Genomic DNA, 14,459 nt, shown 5'->3' with positions numbered 1-14,459 from the left:
CGTTCCAAGACTGAACCAGGAAGAAATACAAAATATAAACAGACAAATCACAAGCACTGAAATTGAGACTGTGATTAATAATCTTCCAACAAACAAAAACCCAGGACCAGATGGCTTCACATGAGAATTCTATCAAACATTTAGAGAAGAGATAACACCTATCCTTCTCAAACTTTCCAAAATATATCGGGGGGAGGAACACTCCCAAACTCATTCTATGAGGCCACCATCACCCTGATACCAAAACCAGGCGAAGATATCACAAAGAAAGAATACTACAGACCAATATCACTGATGAATATCGATGCAAAAATCCTCAACAAAATACTAGCAAACAGAATTCAACAGCACATTAAAAGGATCATACACCATGATCAAGTGGGGTTTATCCCAGGAATGCAAGGATTCCTCAACATATGTACATCAATCAATGTGATATACCATGTTAACAAATTGAAGGAAAAAAACCATATTTTCATCTCAATAGATGCAGAAAAAACTATCGACAAAATTCAACACCCATTTATGATAAAAACCCTCCAGAAAGTAGGCATAGAGGGAACTTACCTCAACATAATAAAGACCATATATTACACACCCACAGCCAACATCATCCTCAATGGTGAAAAACTGAAACTATTTCCACTAAGATCAGGAAAAAGACAAGGTTGCCCACTCTCACCACTGTTATTCAACATAGTTTTGGAAGTTTTAGCCACAGTAGTCAGAGAAGAAAAAGAAAGAAAAGGAATCCAAATCGGAAAAGAAGAAATAAAGTTGTCACTGTTTTCAGATGACATGATATTATACATAGGGAATCCTACAGATGCTACCAGAAAACTACTAGATCTAATCAATGAATTTGATAAAGTAGCAGGATACAAAATTAATGCACAGAAATCTCTTGCAGTCCTATACACTAATGATGAAATTTCTGAAAGAGAAATTAAGGGAACACTCCCATTTACCATTACAACAAAAAGAATAAAATACCTCGGAATAAACCTACCTAACGAGATAAAAGACCTGTATGCAGAAAACTATAAGACACTAGTGAAAGAAATTAACAGATGTAGAGATATACCATGTTCTTGGATTGGAAGAATCAACATTGTTCAAATGACTATACTACCCAAAGAAATCTACAGATTCAATGCCATCCCTATCAAAATTCCAATGGCATTTTTCACAGAACTAGAACAAAAAATTTCACAATTTGTATGGAAACACAAAAGACCCCAAATAGCTAAAGCAATCTTGAGAAAGAAAAACGGAGCTGGAGGAATCAGGCTCCTGGACTTCAGACTATATGAAAAAACTACAGTAATCAAGACAGTATGGTACTGGCACAAAAACAGAAATATAGATCAATGGAACAGGATAGAAAGCCCAGAGATAAATCCAAGCACATATGGTCACCTTATCTTTGATAAAGGAGGCGAGAATATGCAATGGAGAAAAGACAGCCTCTTCAATAAATTGTTCTGGGAAAACTGGACAGCTACATGTAAAAGAATGAAATTAGAACACTCCCTAACACCATACACAAAAATAAACTCAAAATGGATTAAAGACCTAAATGTAAGGCCAGACATTAGAAAACTCTTAGAGGAAAACATAGGCAGAACACTCTATGGCATAAATCACAGCAACGTCCTTTTTGACCCAGCTCCTAGAGGAATGGAAATAAAAACAAAATAAAAAAATGGGACCTAATGAAACTTAAAAGCTTTTGCACAGCAAAGGAAAACATAAACAAGATGAAAAGACAGCCCTCAGAATGGGAGAAATTATTTTCAAATGAAGCAACTGACAAAGGATTAATCTCCAAAATTTACAAGCAGCTCATGCAGCTCAATATCAAAAAAACAAACAACCCAATCCAAAAATGGGCAGAAGACCTAAAAAGACATTTCTCCAAAGAAGATATACAGTTTGCCAACAAACACATGAAAGAATGCTCAACATCACTAATCATTAGAGAAATTCAAAACAAAACTACAATGAGGTATCCGCTCACACTAGTCAGAATGGCCATCATCAAAAAAATCTACAAACAATAAATGCTGGAGAGGGTGTGGAGGAAAGGGAACCCTCTTGCACTGTTGATGGGAATGTAAATTGATACAGCGACTATGGAGAACAGTATGGAGGTTCCTTAAAAAACTAAAAATAGAACAACCGTACAACCCAGCAATCCCACTACTGGACATATACCCTGAGAAAACCATAATTCAAAAAGGGTCATGTACCACAATGTTCATTGCAGCTCTATTTACAATAGCGAGGACATGAAAGCAACCTAAGTGTCCATCGACAGATGAATGGATAAAGAAGATGTGGCACATGTATACAATGGAATATTAGCCATAAAAAAAACGAAATTGAGTTATTTGTAGTGAGGTGGATGGACCTAGAGTCTGTCATACAGAGTGAAGTAAGTCAAAAAAAGCAAAACAAATACCATATGCTAACACATATATACGGAATCTAAAAATAATAATAATAATAAGGTTCTGAAGAACCTAGGGTCAGGGCAGGAATAAAGATGCAGACATAGACAATGAACTTGAGGACATGGGGAGGGGGAAGGATAAGTTGGCACGAAGTGAGAGAGTGGCATGGACATATGTACACTAACAGATGTAAAATAGATAGCTAGTTTGGAAGCAGCCACATAGCACAGGGAGATCAGCTCAGTGCTTTGTGACTACCTAGAGTGGTGGGATAGGGATGGTGGAAGGGAGATGCAAGAGGGAGGAGATATGGGGATATATGTATACGTACAGCTGATTCACTTTGTTATAAAGCAGAGACTAACACACCATTGTAAAGCAATTATACTCCAATAAAGATGTAAAAAAAAAAAAACCTTTAAAAAAATCTTAAAAAAATAAAGATGTAGATTTAAAAAAAACTATTGAAATGTACATGATTTACAATATCATGTAAGTTTCAGGTGCACAGCACAGAGATTCAGGCATATATATATAACCTATAAGGGAGAAGAATCTGAAAAAGAATATATATTGATTTGATTTGCATTTCTCTAATAATTAGTGTTGTGGAGCAGCTTTTCGTGTGCTTCTTGGCCATCTGTATGTCTTCTTTGGAGAAATGTCTATTTAGGTCTTCTGCCCATTTTTTGATTGGGTTGTTTGTTTGTTTGTTTTTGCTATTGAGCTGCATGAGCTGTGTGTATATTTTGGAAATTAATGCCTGGTCAGTCCCATCGTTTGCAAATATTTTCTCCCATTCTGTAGGCTACCTGTTTATTTTGTTTATGTTTTCCTTTGCTGTGCAAAAGCTTTTAACTTTAATTAAGTCCCATTTGTTTATTTTTGTTTTTATTTCCATTGCTCTAGGAGATGGATGCAAAACGGTATTTCTGTGATTTATTTCAAAGGGTGTCTTACCTATGTTTTCCTCTAGTAGTTTTATAGTATCTAGTCTTACTTGTAGGTCTTTAATCCGTTTTGAATTTATTTTTGTGTATGGTGTTAGAGAATGTTTTAATTTTATTCTTTTTCATGTAGCTGTCCAGTTTTCCAAGCACCACCTATTGAAAAGACTGTATCTTCTTCATTGTATATTTTTGCTTCTTTTGTCATAGTTAATTGACCAGTGGTCAGTGAGTTTATTTCTGGGCTTTGTATCCTCTTCCATTGATCTATATTTCTGTTTTTCTGCCAGTACCACACTGTTTAGATGACTGTAGCTTTGTAGTATAGTCTGAAGTCAGGTAGCCTGATTCTTCCAGCTCCATTTTTCTTTCTCAAGATTGCTTTGGCTATTCAGGGTCTTTTGTGTTTCCATACAAATTTAAAAAATAATTTTGTTCCCGTTCTGTGAAAGATTTGGACTTTTTTAAAGATTTATTTATTGATTGATTGATTGCTATGTTGGGTCTCCGTTCTGTGCTAGGGCTTTCTCTAGTTGCAGCAAGCGGGAGCCACTCTTCATCACGGTGCACAGGCCTCTCACTATCGTGGCCTCTCTTGTTGCGGAGCACAGGCTCCAGATGCTCAGGCTCAGTAGTTGTGGCTCACGGACCTAGTTGCCCTGCAACATGTGGGATCTTCCCAGACCAGGGTACGAACCCGTGTCCCCTGCATTAGCAGGCAGATTCTCAGCCACTGCGCCACCAGGGAAGCCCCTGGACTTTTTACAAACTAGAATTTGTATGTCCAAAATATTAGACAAGAAAATGAATATTAGATTAAAAAAATTTAACTGAGACCTAGAAGATGTTTAAAAACTCAAATAAAATCATGGAACTGAGAAAATAGAACTGAAATTAACAACTCAAGATGAGATCCTAACTACAGAGTAAACACAAGTGTGGGTAGAATTAATGCATGTGAAAATAAGTCTACTGGAAATATACAGGTAGAATCATGAAGATAACAGAAGACTGGAAAGTACAGAAGCGTCTAGAAACATATGGATCAAGATGAAAAATCAAGATAAAAAAATCTAAAATATGTGTAATTATGATACCATAAGAGTGAGAAAAGATAGTTAGGCAGAAGCAATATTTGAAGATATACTGGTGGAAAAACTTCTAAAGTTGCTGAAGGACATCAAAATTTAAGAAATGTTACAAGATTTAAGAAATGTTACAAACACTAAGCAGGAAAAAATATAAATAAAATATATTTAAATTCATCACAATATTAAATGATGAAACAAAATAAAATATTAAAAGCAGTCAAAGGGATTAAAATGATACTCTAGCTTAAAAAAAAATCCTAAGGCCTATGGCTGACTTATTTTCAGAAATGATGGAAGCCAGAGATAATTGAATGACATTTTCAAAATATTGTAAGAATAAAACACTGCCAATCTAGAATTCTACACACCAAAAAATATTCTGCAGAAATGTTGACATAATAAAAACATTTTCTAAAAGCACAATCCAAGGGAATTCATCAGACACATAGTAGATATAATATTAAAAGGATATCTTTGCGTAGAGGAAAATTGACTGCAGAATAAAAAAGGTAAATGCAGAAAAGAACAAGTAGCAACAGAAAGATTAAATTTGTGTTTCAATCTAAAGGAATGTTGATTGTATAAATAATGTCATATGGAGTTTAAAATATCATTAATTAAAATAAATTACAGCATAGCACAAAAGAGAGTGAGGGTAAATAGTTTTAATATTTTTGCATTATTTTAACGTGATAAAAATTTATATTTACATTAGACTTTAGTGAATCATGTATTCCTGTTTTATTATCAAGTATATACATTAAATAATTTGTTAAATAATGTATAATTAACAATCTAATAGAGGGAGGAAATGGAATAGTAATGAATGAATGGAATGAATGAAATGAAAAGATACATAGACATTTATTTAGTCCCAGATATGTCTGTAATTACTTGAAATGTAAATGGATTAAATATTCAAACAAGTGGAAAAGATTTTCAGACTAAAAAAAACCCCCAACTATATGCTGCTTATAAAAGACACAGTTTAATTATAGAAAGGTTGAATGTAAAAGCCTAAATAAAGAATGATGGCATAGCTATAGGAATATCATACAAACTAGACCTTAAGGCAAAATCATTGATAGAGATTTTTTCAAAGCATTTCACGGTGATAAAGAGTCAATTCACCAGAAAGAGAGCACAATCATACATTTTCATGCACTCAATAATATCACTTCAAAATTTATAAGGAAAAAAATGAGAGAAGTAGAAGGAGAAATAGACAAACCCAGCATCATAGTGGGAGACTTTAATATATCTCTTTCAGGAGGTGAAAAACAAGCAGACCCCTTTAGTAATAATATATATCTGCACTATACAATTAGGAAATTTAGTGCCAGATTTGATTGTGTTTGGTTGTGCTTTAGAGACAGCATATAAGAAGTCCAGCTCTACTTGCACACTCTCTCTCTCTCTCTCTCCACCCGCTCTGTCTCTCCATGATTTTACTGAAATCTCTTTGGTCCCATTGGAGAGAGTAATACATCCGGAAACATAAAAACATTTTTATTCTCCTCCAAATGAAGGCAAGCAGGCCACTGCGTTTCTAGGGAAGGGGTTCTCCTTAACATTCTAGAAGGCTAAATAGAAACCAAGTGCTTGGATTCTTTTTCAAAAGGCCATTAACTTCTTTATAATAGACCACTGAGTTTTATTATTAGAAAACAGAAGAACAATGAGAGCTTTTGCATTCAGAAAGGCAAGTGAGAAAGAAGAAAGAAGGGATCGGAACTCAAACATCTGGATACCTGGGTGCCATACCTGAGAGGGGCCCCCTAAGGAGAGTGCAGAGGTAGTACACCAGGAGAAGGATATTATTACAGGGTTATGCTGGAACTACTGGTTCATTCTGGCTCCCAAGGGCCTTTTGTGTGCATCTCTTCCTGACTCTAAGTAACATCACATTAGTAGCTTAAAATCACCTGTGGTAGGAATATTCACACCACAGAAATGGCAAATGTTAAAAATCAGAACTTTTTTTGAGGGAAGCTATTTTATAGACACTTACCACTATACCACTACCTGAGGACTACTGTCTGATACCCAGGGACTACACAGGACCAGGAAAAGGACTCCATCCTCTCGGTCACATGACTATTTGCCAGGGTAAGTCGCCTATTGGAAACACAACCCACTGGGGGACATGACTCCATTACTGGAATTCAGCCACTACTTTATTTAGTCATTGTGTAATTGGAAACATCATTCTACCTGTGCCCACAGTGGATCCCAGTCTATTATTCTGTCTGCAAAAGGGTAGGAAACAACACCCAACCCTATGGAGATAAATCCCTTCAGTACTTGAAAATTCTTTCATGTCTCAACTGGAGCTCTGTACACCTACTGAGGGCAGTGGGGATTAAGAAATCAAGGCTCCTACCTAAACCTGAGGACGGACAGGAACCTGTGAAGATACTCTGACTTTTGGATGGGAGTGTGGATATCACTACTACAGTCTTTGTGTCTGTGGAAGTAATATCAAAGAGTCTATTCCCTTTCATATATTTAAAGGCACAGGAAAATGTTGTCAGGTTCATCATAAAAAATAGGTTTGTGAAAGAGACAGGGATTCCCCAACTGAGTCCTGGGAAGTAGTGACCTTCTATATTCCTAAGTTCCACACAGGTCATGGATGAATGTTAATCTGTTAATGACTCAGGAGGCATTTGGTGCACTTTCCCCTGTATTCAAAATGAAATTTACATACATGTACAGGAAAACAAGGCATAGTAGAACACGTGAAGAATAGCCATGAGAGGAACAGTGATTCTGATGGCAGAAGTCCCTTCTTTATTTCCAGGACTTTTCTTTGATGAAGGAGTTAGTTTATAATGGAGTCTACAAAAGCGATCCAGGAAAAATAGTCTAATCCTTAGGACAATAAAATCATGCTGATGGGTTATGGTGGGTTTTTTTTATCATCAGCGTCATCACCATGACTGCTATTTGGAAACCACTGGGTTTATAACAGCTGTGTTCATGAAGGGCTGAGCTCTCACTGTTCATTGAACTAATACAACTCAAGAGATTTCTACTGGCAGAAACTAGTCATCAGCATTCTGGGGTGCCCTAGTCTCTCCATTCCTTTCTCACTAGGGGCCTGAGAAGACTGATATAAGTATTAGAACTGTACCTACAATTTTGGTTGAAGATGAAGTCTCTTCTTTTCCTTCCCATCTTCTCTGGGCATAAAGGATTCTTCCTTGGATCCTTACTGTCTTTCTCTTTGTAAGCTTAAGAGAACCCTATCTTGTACAAGATAGTAAATCTCTGACTGATACCCATCCATGTTGATAAAATGTACTGTAGGAGATTTGACTGTCCTTGTTGTTAAACCACCTGCATGAAGCCAGTGATTGACTGAGCAATAAGCATACAGCTGAATTTTATAAAAGCAAATATCCCAGCCTGGAGACATTGGTGAAACTTGCTTACTTTTTCACTTTAAATCATCTCCCACCATTCTCAGGAGTTAAGAACCTGGAGTAGATGAGAGTCAAGACAATTGTGACGTGCACAGCAATTACATTGAATTCAATTTATTCCATTTGAAAATTCTATTTTTCAACCCCCTCTGAGTAAAATAAATTCCAACATTTTTAAGCTATTTATAACATATTCTTTTTTTTATCAGGAATCATTTTTATATCCCTTATCTTATTATAACCTCTTAAAATGCTAAGAGGAAATAAAGTAGATATTAGTGATAATGATAATTCCAGTGTTGATGAGAGTATTGGTTTTAATAATGATGATGACACTTCCTAAGTTCTAGGTCTTGTGATAGTTTCTTGACATATATCATTTAATGTTTCCAACAGCCTTATGAGGTAGAGAACTAGAACCTAGATATGTGAGGATTTGTCTAATGTCATGCAGCCCATAAGTACTAGAACACATTTTGGAATCAAAGTCTTTTGTCTTCTGGCTCAGACTCTTTCATGTACTCATGTATTTATTGCCAAATCTGTTGCATAAAATGCCCTTCCTTCTCCTTAGGTGATGCACCTCACCTCTCTCAGAACTTGGATTAACCTTACGTCCTCTGAGAAGCATTCCCTACTTTTTATCAGCCATGTAGTTTTAGGAAAAACTGTTTAACATGAATTTACTCATCCATAAAAAGCAGGTAAAAGTACTTGTCTCAAGAGTTGCTGCAAAAATCAAATGGGTCAACTTAGAAAATTCTGGCCACTAGCACACACCCTCCAGATTGTGGTTTATTTTTCTATACTGGCTGCTAGAATTTTATGCTTTATCCTAATCATGAGGAGTGCAAACGACAAAAAGAGAGTCATGTTAACCCAAGGCTCAAAGAATTTGGATGTCAGCACATTATTCCAGATCACTCATATTAGCCAACAAGTTGTAATCTTTTCTTTCTGTACAGAGCTCTTAACAGCATTGCACTGGACCTTGGTCCTGCTACCACTAATGGAGAATAAAATGTCCTAAAGGAAGATGTCTAAAGAGAAGGGGAAAAGAGAGAACTCTGAGAGGTCAGTAGTAGAATGAGCCAAAACTTGCACTTTTTCAGAGAACAACTTCTTTCCTCAGCTCATTGAATGTATGGCTTCTAAGAGGTTTGCCTAATAGACTTGAGCCAATGCCATATCAGGCACCTGTTGCAACACACTTCCCATCAATACCTGGTGAGGCAGTGGTGTCCAAGAAATATCAAGTCAGGGCAAAAGGAGCAACAACCCAGCCAACCCTGAACCCCACATCACTAGTTTCCTCCAACACTGGCTTAAAAAGACATGTTTGGTAAAAGACTGCTAAATAATACTTTACTTTTTTCTTCTCTGTTTCCAAATGAGAAACTGCAATTTGATATGAAAAAAAAAAAAAATTAGGGTTTCGTCTTACAGTCCTCAAAATAGTGGTCGTCCTTTTCATTTTCTCTTCTCCCGTAAAAGAGTCATCTTTTCCCTTAAAACAAGCAAAAACTCTTTGTAAGTTGAGACTGAGTTCAGTCTCATTTTTCTTTTATTTTGAAAGGTTCTCTAGGCATTATTTTACATCTGTTATCTGTTGGCACTGTGGCACCCCTTAGGGTAAGCAGGGCTAGTTTCACCATCTTTATTATATAGATGGGGAAGGAAGCTTGGAAAATTTTGTGACACACCCAGATGTCTCAGGTCGTAAGTTGTGGGACCAGGACTAGAGCCTCCAAGTTCTGACTCTGCTTTCCAAGATCGGAGACCCACAGAGTGTTTCTATATAAACCTTTGCTGTTATTGTTCTTGCTGTGTTGTATGTGTGTGCTGTGTATGCGTATGTGTCCTCCATACATACCAAGTTTAGAGATCCACTATGCTGAGTCATAAAAAAAGTGAAACCCAAAACAATGAAACTGCTATTACCTAGAAATTTACCTTCTGGTTGGCCTGTAAGTGACACTACCCTGAACAGAGAGCAAAGTCATTGTAACTAAGTGCTGGGAAGACTGAGCAAACCAGTGTTAGAAGCTGCATGAGAGTCATCAGAGAAGATTTCTGGGAATAGATCAGGATCCACCTTTCTGTGAAATCCAGGGCCCTGGTTTTCCCAGCTGCTGACACAACCAGGGGTGGGGGGACTGCCCCCCTGAGTGGTCTGTGCTTTTAGGAAGTTCCTTTATTGAGTGCAACTCTGAGGAGCTTTTATTACCTGCCACTGCCTTGATCACAGGAGTGAACTAGATCTACTCATTGCCCTTAAAACATGGCAGGCCAGGACTGCTTACCCTTGTCCTACTTATGAGACTTGTAGGGGCTCCCTGTGGATGTAATATTTGAAAAGGGTTTCTAGGGAGTTGGATCAAACTTCTCGGATTCCCCAGGAGTCAATTAGAGGAAACCATAGTGTAGAGAGAAATTGGTATCAAAAACCTAAAGACTGAATCATGTGTTGATCTTATGGGGCAAGACTAGGATAAAATAATAGCTAGGCCATGTGAGCTGGAGTCGGAGACATCAGGAGAGTGAAAACAAGGATTGATGCATGCAGCAGCAGAAAACAGGTGGTTTAAGCAAACACTAAAACCTTAGATTTGTGTGTGTGTGTGTGTGTGCATGCCTGTGTGTGTATGTAGTTACAACAAGGCTGCCAGAGTTCGTCAGGGCAGGCTGGACAGTTTTTACCAAGTTTTTCACCTTTCTTTCCCTGCTATTCTTTACTACAGCTCCTAAATTTCCTGCAAGGCTTAGCTCTAATTATTTTCTCCTGCAGAGAATTATTCTGAGCCACCCAGATTATAGGGATCTTGCTCAGTTGTCATGTATTCCAAACAGCTCAGTATCTTCATTTTATTTGTTATATACAAAGTCTTTTCTCCTAAAAGAATATAAGCTTATTAGAGTAAAGGTGTGAATGTGATGCCTTTTGAAAATCCCAAAGCCCTTAGTACCATAATCATTTTCATTATAGCAAACACACATTTGGGTCTTACATGTGCCATGGTCTCCTCCAAGCACTTTTCACACATCTCATTTAGTCCTGATAACAACAACCTATGCAGTACTTCCTATCATTAATATTTTATGCAAGCGGAAACTGAGTCCTAGAGAGTTTTAAGCGATATTCCCAAGGTCTCCTTGCTTAAACCAATGCGATGTTAGCTTCTGAGTTCCCCCCAGGTCCTGAACAATTTCTCCCAGGTGTTTTTGCCTCTCTCAGGTGCCAAGGAAGTAGGTATAATGTGCAATCTGAATACAGCACCTGGATGGTGAGGGTTGCTTGTCTGATGATTCACACCTTTAAATAAAATAATAAAGCCCTTGCCTGGATGACTTCACTGCCCCAGTCAAGCTGGGATGTGCCCACTGCAGTTCTAAAATACACTTGGGTGATACTCCAGCTTGACTAGCATCATTTGCACGTTCTTTGGGAAGTTCTGCATGGTGGCCTTGTGAACACAGTCCTTGTTCCGCACCTGCCAAAAGCTGGCTCCTGCTTTGGCTCCCTGTCCGGCTGCTCTTTGCTGGAAGCAGCACAGGGGAGGGTGGGATGCCTTCTCCTTTAGTTGCAAATCTAAACTAAAAAGAGACAAACTGGGTGAGTGGCCCAAACCGAAGTCTTGATTCAACCATTATTTACTGAGCACTTAGTATATATCAGACATTTCCCTGTATCTTGTTACAGTGGAGCATCCCAGGGGCCCTGTAGGGTGAGTGTCACCATCCATGCTTTACAGATGGGTCAGTAGATTCAGATGTGCTAAGTACTTGTCAAAGTCATTCAGCTACTAGAATGGAAGGGATCCAATTCCGAGTTCCCTGCTCTTGCTGCTACCTCAGGGTGCTTTTAGCTCACTTTTCAGTGAATAAAGTGAAGAGTGGAGGGGAAATATAACAAACATGAGGATCATAATAACAAACATCACTGCTAACATTTATTGAGTTCTCACCATGTTCTGGGCACCATGGGAACACTTTACAAGCATCATTTCATTTCATCCTCACAACAACCATGTGAAGTAGGCTCCAGTACTTCCCTCATGTTACAAAGAAGGAAAACGACGCTCAGGGATGTTGTCATTAGACCAAGATAAAAAACGATAGCACCAAGATTTGAGTCCAGGCATTTTGTCACTATAGCTTGTTGTGACAGCTATACATAAACATACAATATGTGGGTTCTGAACTGGATTCTTCCCCTGCCCTGGATCTTGAGGGTGAGCATCAAGAAAGGGGTGAGACAAGCAATTTCAGAAAATAGGTCATACTGCCAACATTGCCAACAGAACCCATTCAACCAAAGTCACAATTCTCAACCCATACCTCCATGTTCTAAGGCTGAGTTAGGAAAATTGCAGACAGACTCTGGGGCAGATGGTGGAGTTATTGAGATGCAGCGTCACCTGGCCTGGAGGTCAGGATGCCCAGGCCAGTTACCTGTGTCAGGAAGTCCTTCTTATCCCATTTGGTTGGGAGTCAACTGGGGAAGAAATGTGGGTGCATGCCTCAGCCTTTGAAAATTCACAACCCTGTTATTGAGATATGAGAAGGACCCTTAGGTTAGTAGCGTTCTGACACCCCTTCTGAAAATGAACCAGTGGTGTGCCCTCTGCAGCCATGGGGATTGTCATTCTTCCCCAAGAGAGCAGTGGATTCTCCTTGCATAATGATTGAGAATAGAGTCATGCTTGACAAGAGAAAGGGAAAAAAGGGGAGTGGCAGATTGAGGATTAGTTTTATGTTAGTTTTGTGTGAGTATATTATTTGTTATACATTTTCCTTTCCCTCCTCAGTAAAAAAAAAGGCATCATTTAAACAATCTTATAACATCATTAGGAATTTAACAAAGAAACTACTCACATTCTACTTTTGTTCTTTATGTTCTCTGCTAGAATTTGCTCATATATTGTCCATTTTTATGTGTCTGTAGTCATAGAGTAGAATGAGTGTTTTTCCATGCTGTCCCATATTCTTAAAAATATTTATTAGAAAATAACTCAATGTGTAGATTACCCAGACCTATTACTTTTTTCTATCTTCTCTTCATTGATATCTTTGATGTCTGTGTCTCCGTTCTAGAATGAGAGCTTATTTATATCCACTTCAGAGGCTGCAAAAAGCCTGAAAATCAAGGAAAATATGAATTTTTCTACTCTGTCATATAGTCATGACTCCCACTAAATATAAGACAGCTGTTAGATAGGAGAAGGGAGAAGTAAAAAAAAAAGGTCAAAAGAGCCTTTCTTTTTTGTGTGTGGGGGGAGCATACATATATTTTTAATTTTTTTTTTAATTTTTAAATTTTATTTAATTATTTTTTTACACAGCAGGTTCTTATTAGTCATCAATTTTATACACATCAGTGTATACATGTCAATCCCAATCACCCAATTCATCACACCACCACCCCCACCCCCTGCCGCTTTCCCCTCTTGGTGTCCATACGTTTGTTCTCTGCATCTGTGTCTCAATTTCTGCCCTGCAATCCGATTCATCTGTACCATTTTTCTAGGTTCCACATATATGCGTTAATATACAATATTTGTTTTTCTCTTTCTGACTTACCTCACTCTGTATGACAGTCTCTAGATCCATCCACGTCTCAACAAATGACCCAATTTCTTTCCTTTTTAAGGCTGAGTAATATTCCATTGTATATATGTACCACATCTTCTCTATCCATTTGTCTGTCGATGGGCATTTTGGTTGCTTCCATGACCTGTCTATTGTAAATAGTGCTGCAATGAACATTGGGGTGCATGTGCCTTTTTGAATTATGGTTTTCTCTAGGTATATGCCCAGTAGTGGGATTGCTGGATCATATAGTAATTCTATTTTTAGTTTTTTAAGGAACCTCCATACTATTCTCCATAGTGGCTGTATCAATTTACATTCCCATTAACAGTGCAAGAGGGTTCCCTTTTCTCCACACCTTCTCCAGCATTTGTTGTTTGTAGATTTTCTGATGATGCCCATTCTAACAGGTGTGATATGATACCTCATTGTAGTTTTGATTTGCATTTCTCTAATAATAAGTGATATTGAGCAGTTTTTCATGTGCTTCTTGGCCATCTGTATGTCTTCTTTGGAGAAGTGTCTATTTAGGTCTTCTGCCCATTTTTGGATTGGGTTGTTTGTTTTTATTGAGCTGCATGAGCTGTTTATATATTTTGGAAATTAATCCTTTGTCCATTGATTCATTCGCAAATATTTTCTCCCATTCTGAGGGTGGTCTTTTTGTCTTCTTTATGGTTTCCTTTGCTGTGCAAAAGCTTTGAAGTTTCATTAGGTCTCATTTGTTTATTTTTGTTTTTATTTCCATTGCTCTAGGAGGTGGATCAAAAAGGATCTTGCTGTGATTTATGTCAGAGTGTTCTTCCTATGTTTTCCTCTAAGAGTTTTACAGTGTCCGGTCTCACATTTAGGTCTCTAATCCATTTTGAGTTTATTTTTGTGTATGGTGTTGGGGAGTGTTCTAATTTCATTCTTTTACATGTAGCTGTCCAGTTTTCCAAGCACCAC

This window comes from Balaenoptera acutorostrata, chromosome 20 (assembly GCF_949987535.1).
Source record: "Balaenoptera acutorostrata chromosome 20, mBalAcu1.1, whole genome shotgun sequence".
In the NCBI taxonomy this organism is placed as follows: domain Eukaryota; kingdom Metazoa; phylum Chordata; class Mammalia; order Artiodactyla; family Balaenopteridae; genus Balaenoptera; species Balaenoptera acutorostrata.
This window is presented reverse-complemented; position numbering follows the sequence as displayed.